At 42.3% G+C, this 9,948-nt stretch overlaps 1 long non-coding RNA gene across 2 annotated transcripts; it reads left to right on the forward strand.

Moving 5' to 3' along the window:
• The first annotated feature begins 1,505 nt into the window (after nucleotides 1–1,505).
• LOC127751524 (uncharacterized) lies at nucleotides 1,506–9,216 on the forward strand. 2 transcript variants are annotated; one of them, XR_008012144.1, is made up of 7 exons: nucleotides 1,506–1,564; nucleotides 1,674–1,761; nucleotides 3,011–3,185; nucleotides 3,274–3,386; nucleotides 3,958–4,062; nucleotides 7,678–7,834; nucleotides 7,911–9,216. It is a non-coding gene; the product is annotated as an uncharacterized LOC127751524 (long non-coding RNA). The 2 variants fall into 2 exon arrangements; XR_008012145.1 differs by having other exon boundaries at nucleotides 7,681–7,834.
• Nucleotides 9,217–9,948: the final 732 nt, after the last annotated feature.

Raw genomic sequence — 9,948 nt, forward strand, 5'->3', positions numbered from 1 at the left:
ACAATTTATTATTTGGATAGTCAATTTTGTAACTGATCTTGAACGTAGCGCTCATCATGCTTTCCCTCTGTTCTAGTCAACATGGACTGAGTTTGGGAGGAAGGGCAATGACACGAATGCTTCTTGCTATCGGTCTAGACCTTCCAAACATACAAAACATTTGATATGGATAGAGTTTAGTTCGTTTTGTGATGTGGGACAATGACACGAACGCCTTGCTATTGGGTCTGGACTCACTGAGCATACGATACAGTGGAAACAGATGAGTACTCTACCTCAAGTACTGTTCAAGTATTGCTTGCAATACAAAGTTTACATATGGGCAGGTCTTTGACTAGGAACAGTACAACTGTGAATCGTCACGGCTCTTAACTACTGTATTTTCCTTCTGGCACATTGGCCTTTGCACTTCTGCAAATTTTGTCATGACTGTACATTGTTTCTCTCTTTCCAGAACCAAACGTGAAACCCTTGGCAGCAGTTCTTCTTGAGAATCTCTGCCATCATATCCCAGTGTGATTGTAGCTGTTACTTGACGGGAGGAAAATTTGGAACGCCACTGAAGTCAGGTTGAAGCATCCAACATACAAGAATGAACGTTGTATTATCTTAACTTTAATGGTAATGTTTTTCATTATAGATTTTAAAGCATGACAATCGTCTTTAGTGTTCATTCTTTCTGCACAGAGTTTGATCAACTGCATTCCCTTCATTGGTGTGCATTGATCAGACTGTCGTTTTCACAAAATAATGTTGTTATAATTTTTTTCTCAGGTTTGAGACTAGAGCCACCTGTTATTTGCTCTATATGGAATTGTCAGTGTTTGTACCAAATATGGAACACCTCTGTGTGTGTAGAAAACTGACATTAAAGCACAAGATCAGTTGATTTTGTGGATATCTACTGCGTACGCTCACCACTGCTTCAACACCAGCACCAGCGTTTCACCTCACTGCTCCACTGTTCTGCTCAACTTCGACCACTGTGTACGTAAATATCTTTAGCAGCCTGTAACCTGTACTTTTTCTTTAAACGTTTGGCACCTCCATGTCCGTTTATCTTTTAATGTTCAGGCAGGAGGCAGGCACAACTGCATTAATATTTGCTGCTTGGTCTCTGTTGCTTGTGATTCCTCATTCTAATTTTTATTTGTGTATTCTTTTCTCTTAGAAGCCGCATTGAACATGAGCTGCTGGTCTAGTCCTCAAATCTCACCCCTTGTGTACACACACATATGATGCACCAGCAGTACCAGTATGGAATTCTACCCACATCACTTGCCAATGTAAGAATGCATTGTAATGCACATTTATATCAGTCATATTCTATTAGTACTACTTCGTTTCCATTTATTTTCTCAGATTTTATTTGTAACAGCAAAGTTATTGTATTGATTTTAGTTAAGAGCGTTTCAGTTTTCATTGACTTTTATTCTTATGAAACTAATTCTATGTCATATTTTAGGTGAGGAGAGGTCTGTTGCCCTTCGTCATGAAACAGTTGACAGCCACAACCAGTCACCTCTATCTACAGTTGCCAGCATCCAACTCATCATGCTTCCATGTGAGTAATTCCCATTTGTGTGCCACTTAGATTAAATGGGTTGCTTTAAAGTTGACATTTTCCCTATTTAATCAACTTTGTGAACTTATAATTTTTGTTCATGTTTTAGGTGAGGAGAGGTCTTCTGTCTGCTTTCTCCGCCAAACAGCCCGTCACCTCTGTCTACATTGAGGGATCCAACTCGCTCACTTTCCTATGTGAGCAATTTCTGTTTGTGTGCCTCACTTTAAATGTGCATCAAGTTAGTTCGCAATATTTATTATTTGAGCATGGCACTAGATATTATATATCCGTTGTGCAACTATGGCCTTGAATTGAGTGCTCAACATGTTTTCCCTCTGCTGTAGTCGACATGGTTTGAGTTTGAGGCAGGGCAAAGGCACGAACGCTCCTTAGCTATCGGTCTTGACCTTCTAAAAACAGAACAGTTGACATGGACAGAGTTTAGTTTGTTCTGTGACGTGTGGGACAATGACACGAACGCCTTTGCTATCGGTCTAGACCCACCCCCCAGCAAACGACTTGGTGGGAACTGATGAGCTTTATTTCAAGTAATAAATCAGTACTGTTTTTATTTTGCCATAACTCTTAATCAACAAGTGGTAATCTTGGTCCAAAGAGGTGTACATTCTGAACTAGACAACTGTTATCGATGTTGAGTTTGTGAAGCATTGACCAGCTCTAATCATTTGCAATTGTACGAGTTAGGGGAGGAATGCCATCTCTTAGCTTTCGTACAGGAGCATTTGTATTGGTGTTGTGTCTCTGTTTTGCGAAGAATTGTTGACACATTACTAATGTTTGGGAGTTAGGGGAGGCATTACATCTCTTGGCTTTCATACAGCAGTATGTGTTTTCAGTTCTTTGTCTTATTCGAAGGGGGGTGTGTGCATTGTGAACTAGACAACTGTTATCAATGTTTATTTTGTGAAGCATTGACTCAAACATTTGCAATTGTACGAGTTAGGGGAGGAATGCCATCTCTTAGCTTTTGTACAAGAGCTGATGTTCTGTCCTTGTTTTGCAAATTATTGTTGACAAATTTACTATTGTTTGGGAGTTGAGAGGAATTCTTTCTCTTATCTTTCATACAACAGTATGTGTATTCATCAGTTCAGTTTTCAAAGTCATTCTTCAACTGCTGGTGTTGGGAAGCACGTGATGCCTCTTGCGTGCCTCTGCTCAATACTTGAAGTTCAAATTTGTCAAATTTGATACAGCCGGGTTCTACATTTTGTCCAGTGACCCCAGAGCTTTGCTGTAATTAGCAGGATAGATCAGAAAATACCTTTTTGTTTTTGCTGATATCAATATTAGTGCAGGCTGTGCACTTTACTAAGATGTGTAGGACTTTCTTTAACAAGTTCAATTTCTACACTAAATACTTAACAGAGTAATAACATTTACATGTACTGAAAACATTTTAATTCTTCTTTTATTTTTCAGAATTCGGAGAGGAAAATTTTGCGTCTTTACAGGGCACTCTCAGCCACAACAAGCATTCCACATTAGTTTTGAATACTCTCATTTTCTTGATTTTTTTTATGAGGTGGTTGTGTTTATCTACTAGACATTTTATGGAAGAAAGGTCTTTAAGATTTGTTCACATGGCGTTTTGAAGGTAAGGACAAAATAGTAAACACAGTTCAGGTCAACAAAATGTTATTACTCTTGATTTCTCTTGTCTATAATTCTTTCCTTCCTTTCAGGTCTGGTTTTCACCAAAGATGAACTCCTACTGGTCGCAGCCTATTATCATTTCATTCTCGATCTAGTTCCCAACTCATGAATACTGAGTTTCCAATTGGTACTCAAATTTTTGGTATGTACCAATATTTACCACCAAAAGTTCGTTATGGTCTTGAAAGAGCCATTCATTAAGACAATTTTCCTATTTTGACCTAACATAATATATTTTCAAAATACTATGGTTAAATTAGGCCAATTTTTCCCTTTTATCAAACTATTTGTGTTTTGCGTCATGTAGCATCTGCTCATCTCAAAATGTGACAGTTTGGCACATGCCGAGTAGCTTCCTGGGGGTGGCATCGTATGAAACCATAGGTTTTGCCTGTGTGTGAAGTACCTTGCAGTACCTTGGTGTACCCAGCTGAAATTGATGATCATTGTCATGCAGTTTATGCGCTGTAAAGTAGATGACATCAAACATTAGGAAAAGATGGGCTGTAATCTGATCTTTGTTTTTCAACTTTTCTTCTGTTACCTATGCTGTAAGCTGTTTTTTTTTTTAAATGTGATCAATTCACCTTCAGACCTGGGCAACAGTTTCATTTTTTTTCAAGAGTAAATTGTTCAAGCTGATTTAGCACATACAAAGCGCATGCAGTGTAATGGGTTTTCTAACGAGTTCTATTTTTGTTTCTCCTGTGCAGCTCTTTGAGGTGTTCATTTATTAAAAGCAGTCTAACAAGTAGGACAGCGCAGCACATTTCCTTGGTCAGTCCAGATCTTATCGTCCAACTTTCACATATGACCATGTGAGTATTGTGCATTGCTATGCATTTCTTTCAGTTTGATTGTTTTTAATTCATTTATCACATGGCCAGAAAATCTGATCGTTGCAGACATTAACTTTCCTAAACGTTCAAATCAGGGAAACTTCATGCCATTTAAGTTCATGACTCAATGAATTATTGTTCAAGTATAATGAAGTAGCTTCACTGGTGGCGCAGGGTGGGGAGTTTCACATTTTAATGGAAGGTTTTTACTGTTCCGTGTTCAACCTGAAAGTACCTTTAACAAGTGCTTCTCAAACTCACTCTGCGTTTAATTTCAAAGTCAAACGTTTGATGTCCCATTCTTAATAAGGCATATTCAGTTCAACGCTTAGTGTTTGCTAGAAGCTAGAATTCTCGATGGTGCTTTACAATGTGTTGAGCGCTTCCCTCATTGGGTCTGTTTAGTTAATCCGTGCGTGTGCATGCATGCATGCATTGATTACTTTAGGCTCAATTTTTAGCTTAACTTGGGTGTTTTGATGTCGGAAACATGAGTGGCAAATATTTACATTTGTAGGAATCAACATGGGTATAATATGGGCGAATTAGAAGAGTTGATACTAGTTAGCACACACGCGAGCTCTATATGGAAAATAGAGCAAATGAATGCATGCATGCATCCGCACGGATTAACTACAGACCAATTGTGCCCTGACTTTGACCGACATTGGTCAGGTGAGTGCCAGACCGGCCTTGCTACGCGTACCCGCCATGCCCGCGAAGCCTTCCGCGTTTTTCGTCCACGCGCGAGAGGCTAGCCCGGAGCCGCCCGGAGCCGCAGTTCCCGCCACCGCTCTCGCCGTCTCCATCGGTGATGTGTACCCCCGGTCCGCTTCCCAACGTCGGCCTCTGCGACGTCCTAGAGGAGCGTGTAGCCCCCTTAACTGCCGATGCCGAGCCACCTCTGCTCCGGCCCAGCCGGCTGTATCAGTAGACCATATGTGCGTGTTAAAGCCTGAATTTCAAAATAAAGTATCAGGCTAAGTGGCGAGGCAGTGTGCCTGCGCTTGAGTTTGCATTCAGTGCTGTTAAAACTGACAGTAAATCGTCGCATTGTGTCGTTGCGCAGCTCTGCCGCTCTGTCCAGCCCTATGATTCGGTCGGCGTGCGCGCTTCTGAAAAGTTGTGCGATAGACGACGCGCAGCCATTTGGCGTTTCTATCCACCTCGACGGCTCTCGCGCCGTATCGCGCCGCTGCCGCTGCCCTCGCTCGAGCCACGCTCACGGCTCGCGCCTAGCATCCTCGCGTTTCCCGCCCCGCTCCTTGGTAGTAAGGGTTGTCCACTCTCGAGGTCAAAGTGACGGATTATAGAGAGGCTGTAAATGATTAGGGACATAGTAAAACGAAGCGGTTTGAAAAAAAAGGCCATAGCAGTCATTCAATGTATTTGGGCGGTGGGGCTCTCGCGTTCCTCGCTTGGCTGCTGCCGCTGTACCGTGTGTCCGTCCGGGAGAATACGCGCCAGCTCGATGGGTTGCCTACGTGCTGGCGCGGAGGGCGCGGCAGAGGTGGCTGCAGGCAACCTGAGGACACCGGCAACGGCCGCCTCGCCTACCGCCCTCGCCACTTCCCCTCGCCCTGCTCGCCAGTGCGTAGGCAACCCATCGAGCTGGCGCGTATTCTCCCTGACACCCGGTAGTGCTGTGTTCAGACTGGCGCGATGGTGGCGCTGTGAGTGATACTACGCAGCTGCTGCTGCCCTGCTCAGCCCTAAGCTTCAGACGTCGTTACGACCCCATTACACATGCACCAAACACACGACACACCGCGTCCACGCCACGAGCCTCGCACCTCGGCCTTCGCGACGACGAGCCCAACACCACGACCACGGGTGCCTTATGTGCACAGGGCCCCAGGGCCAGGGCCCCGCGCTTAACCCGAGTCTTGCGTGAGCGCTGGGAGTACAAGCTCTGCGCTATATGTACAGGACATCCTCGCGCCATTGTTTTTCAGTCTTTAAATTATTTGTTTTTCTAATTTATAATATTAAGTAACGTTTGAAATTTTAGTTTCGTGGGCCGTTGCCCATTCAGCGCCTGCTAGGTAGGCAACATCTCTTCAGTGCATGCGCGTACTGCGTGGTGGCCTACCCTGAGTCTCGCAGGCGCCTAGGTCACTTAGCAGGTATTTCTGAGGAAATTCGGACGTGCTTTCTGGACGATCCCTTATTTAGGGATGGTGATGCGGCTGTCTGCACCCCCTGGCGTACCTGCTGAGGTGATCGGTCTCGGGGTGACAGTGCCGGGCAGGGAGATGCGTTGGGCAGGGCGCGGCCGTAGCGGGCTTGGGAGGAAGGGTTGCGGGTGGTGCGTCGGCCCGGGCCCGGGGGTTCGGGCTCGTGGTGGTCCTGAGATGTCTGCTCTTCTTGCGGACCTGAACTTGTCACGCTGACGGGACAGGAAGCGCTGCACTCTTTTCTACACTGTCAATCTGGGGTAACAAGCATCTGTGCGACTCGGGTCACACAGAAAAGTGGACTGTGAGACTTGAGGGAACTCAGGACTCAATTTGCTATCTCAGAGACCGCTATAGGAAAATTATTTTCTTGGGAACTTTAAGTACTTGATTAGAAACAACCTAGAGAAAAAGACCAACTCTAACTCAAACCGTTTCTGAGTTATGGTAGATTGCAACATTTTTTAGACACTGACCCCAAAATTTCCTTGCGCTCCAAATTTTGTGCCGTAGAGTTGAGTACTGATATTTCTTATCAGAAAGGTTTAAAGTACAACTTTTATTGAACGCGTTTTTAAATTTAAACATTTTTCTTTGTTTGAAATATTGGTCCATTTTGATGACCCAAAATTCTAATTCTGAACCCTGTTTTGGTCAATGAAAATCATTATTTCTTCCTGTAGTTGAAGTATTCTACTGTTCAATAAATATTGTTCCTCTTGCTTTTAATTTGAGAGAACTGGTCCAACCCTGTATCTCAAAGAACAAAGCGCAAGGAACTTTTTTGGCTCAGAAAAGTTTACATTAACTTTCCCAATTCTTTTCTACGTTTGGTTTTAGTTGGTAGGTGGTCATATTGTACTCTAAGTGAGTATTGATGTTGGAATGTTTAGAATTCAGTACCCTTTTAAATTTATAGCCTGACATAAATTTTTTATTAGATCAACTTTCGGTGATTTTCTCAAATTTCTGCAATTTTGTTTAGTCCTGGGCCCCCTTAAGTCACACAGTTGCCGGACACCCCAGATTTACAGTGTAACCCTGCCCCTCCCCATTTGAGCCCTTTGTAATCTGCTAATCGTACTCACGAGTTCTGATCATTTATATCTGTATTTTAGGCCCCAATATCTAGTTTGAACCTGGGCATTACTACTAGATAGCCACAATTTCCCTTTGCCGTCGATTTCGTTCTCGAAATATGTCAATTTCAAATAGATGTTAACTTTAGTGAGTGAAATCAACATTTGGCATCTCCGAGGAATGGAAGTATCATAAATACAGCTAATTTTTCAAATACGAATGTTTCAACTATCAGTATTTTCATGAATGGCCATGGTTTTTTGTAGTTTTCAGTTCCTCACTATAATAGAAATTTCTGTGTTACTGTTTATATTAATCTAGTTTTATATCCTCCTAGCAGGTATTCAATGTCACAATCAAAGATCGTTTTGATGCCTCGAAGATATAAGGAGAGATTCCGAGCAAATGGATATTCCCAGTATGCATCTGTTTTGTTGATGCTGCTAGCTGCTTGTCTCCATCAGGTTTTCTCAAGCGAAAAGCAATGTCTAAAAGTAAGTTCTGCATCAATTGACTTCTTGGGACATGCATATTTAAATATTCCTACAAGGTTTTCTTCTTCCATACCAGATTTCTGGCAGCACATCCAATACATCAGCTAAATGACAACTGCAGAAAATACAAAAATCAATTGCTGTGGCTGCTGTACATTAAGAGTGATGAATATATGAAGAGTTCTGAATGCATAACTGACATGTTATGTGCTGAAAACTAATTTCTAACTACGTGATCCAGGAGCATTCATAATTTCAAATGGACTCAGAACTTGGGTTTAATAGCTCTGCTTGCCCTACGACTTCAACTTCACATTTTTATTATCTCTGATTAATGTATGTTTTTGTTTAAAAATACTGCCACAGGTGATGGGTGATGGAAATGTATTATTTTCGTATGTTGCAATAAATTTGCTTTTGTTGGTAATTAAAACACGAACACTACTCAGGAAGGACACAAGTAAGAGATTGTACTGAAATACTGAGTCACTGATCAATATTTTCACTTCACCTTAAAGTGTTTCACACACCCCCACATTTCTTCCCACAAATACGGAATCGGAAATTACATTTTTCCGGGTTGGCTTTCTACAAAAAGACAACTATAGTAGCCGTAACAAAAGGCAAACGTTTTTAATAAATATATTGTCAATTCAGAAAATGAGGCTAATTAACCGCATCATTTTGTCTGTAAAGTAAAGTGGGGACGAAAAGAACCAATCCTGATGCAGATTTCCAAATCTCAGCTTTCAAATAACGCTTATTTCTGTCTACACTCTTGCTTTGCTGGCGTCTCCTTCGTAATCTGTTTCCGTTGTTTGTTTCCCACTTGCGTTCAACGGGCATGACCCGAAATATTCCATTTTGACATTGATTGGAAGTGGTTCCAGAAAAAAAATTACCTGTGAGGAAATGGACAAACTTAGCCAAAAATGTGCGGTACTGGTTCCGCGCACTTTTCTGGCCCAGTTTGGCAACATTTCGCCATTGCTCCCTTGAATGACCAACAATTACAAAGTGCTCTTTTCAATCGAACTTGGTTCTTTCAGCCTGCTATTACTGGCTTGAAGCCAAGTTAACCTTTCTCCTTGGGTAGGTCAGGGTCAGGTCTGTTAGATTGACAGCAACCGGTTTCAAAAAGTGTTTGGACCTGGAACATGTGTCTATCAGATGGTATCGCATTGTATAATACTTTTTAGTATATCTTGAACTCAGCCAATTATGCAAACTGTCGACTTATTAGATTTTAAAGCTTTTTTCGACATTTTCTCTAACCAGACTAGGAGAAAGATTGGCGCGGCTTTCCTAAATGACTGTTTTATATTCCATCACATGCTCGATCCGAGAAGTTTTGAAAAATCAATAAATTTCATTATTACCTATGTTTGTGTCTTTTACCGTACCTACCCCACTCCGTTACATGTATTGCATTCGGTGTTTTAAATAACATACTTCGAATCGATTTACTGTTGTGTGCTATTTGTATTCAATTAAAAAGTTTCTCAATATTACTAGCCTACATCATTTCTTGACGTTTTCTATTGCCCTTGGACGAGTTATCTTCTCGTACATCATATTTTATTGCTAGTCTCGATTTTCAAGCCTATTACAAAGTAGCTCTCTTGAGCCTAAACACATTTTGCTTTTAGTTCCGGGCGTCTCAAATTTAACCTGTAAACATTCGATCAATCTTCTAGACCTCTCTCTACCTTCAAATATGGGAACACCAATATCCTGCCTCGCACATTTATATCCACAATCAAGCTTTGCTGTGTTTTATTTCGGTGCTATGTGGCAGCCGACTCAAATTTCAAATTTATTTTCGCTGGAAGAAAATATGAGAAATTCGCCGTCATACTCGGGGCTTCCCCGACTCTTGCCGCCTTTCCACCTTTGCACCGATGTGTACGGGTTCCGCTTGATTTCCTCTGACGGCACACTAGCGCCATCTATCGGTACGATCAGTTCCCCACGATGAGTTCCCCACGACCAGTTTCACTCACGAACAGTTCACGTACACCCCGGCCTTCCCTCTCAGCCGCGCGTCAGCTCCCCCTCCCCCTATTTTCCCACCGCACATCCTCGGCTACGCCTCCCGACATTTTCATACTACT

The sequence above is a fragment of the Frankliniella occidentalis genome, unplaced genomic scaffold (assembly GCF_000697945.3).
Source record: "Frankliniella occidentalis isolate FOCC.00 unplaced genomic scaffold, Focc_3.1 Scaffold541, whole genome shotgun sequence".
In the NCBI taxonomy this organism is placed as follows: Eukaryota; Metazoa; Arthropoda; class Insecta; order Thysanoptera; family Thripidae; genus Frankliniella; species Frankliniella occidentalis.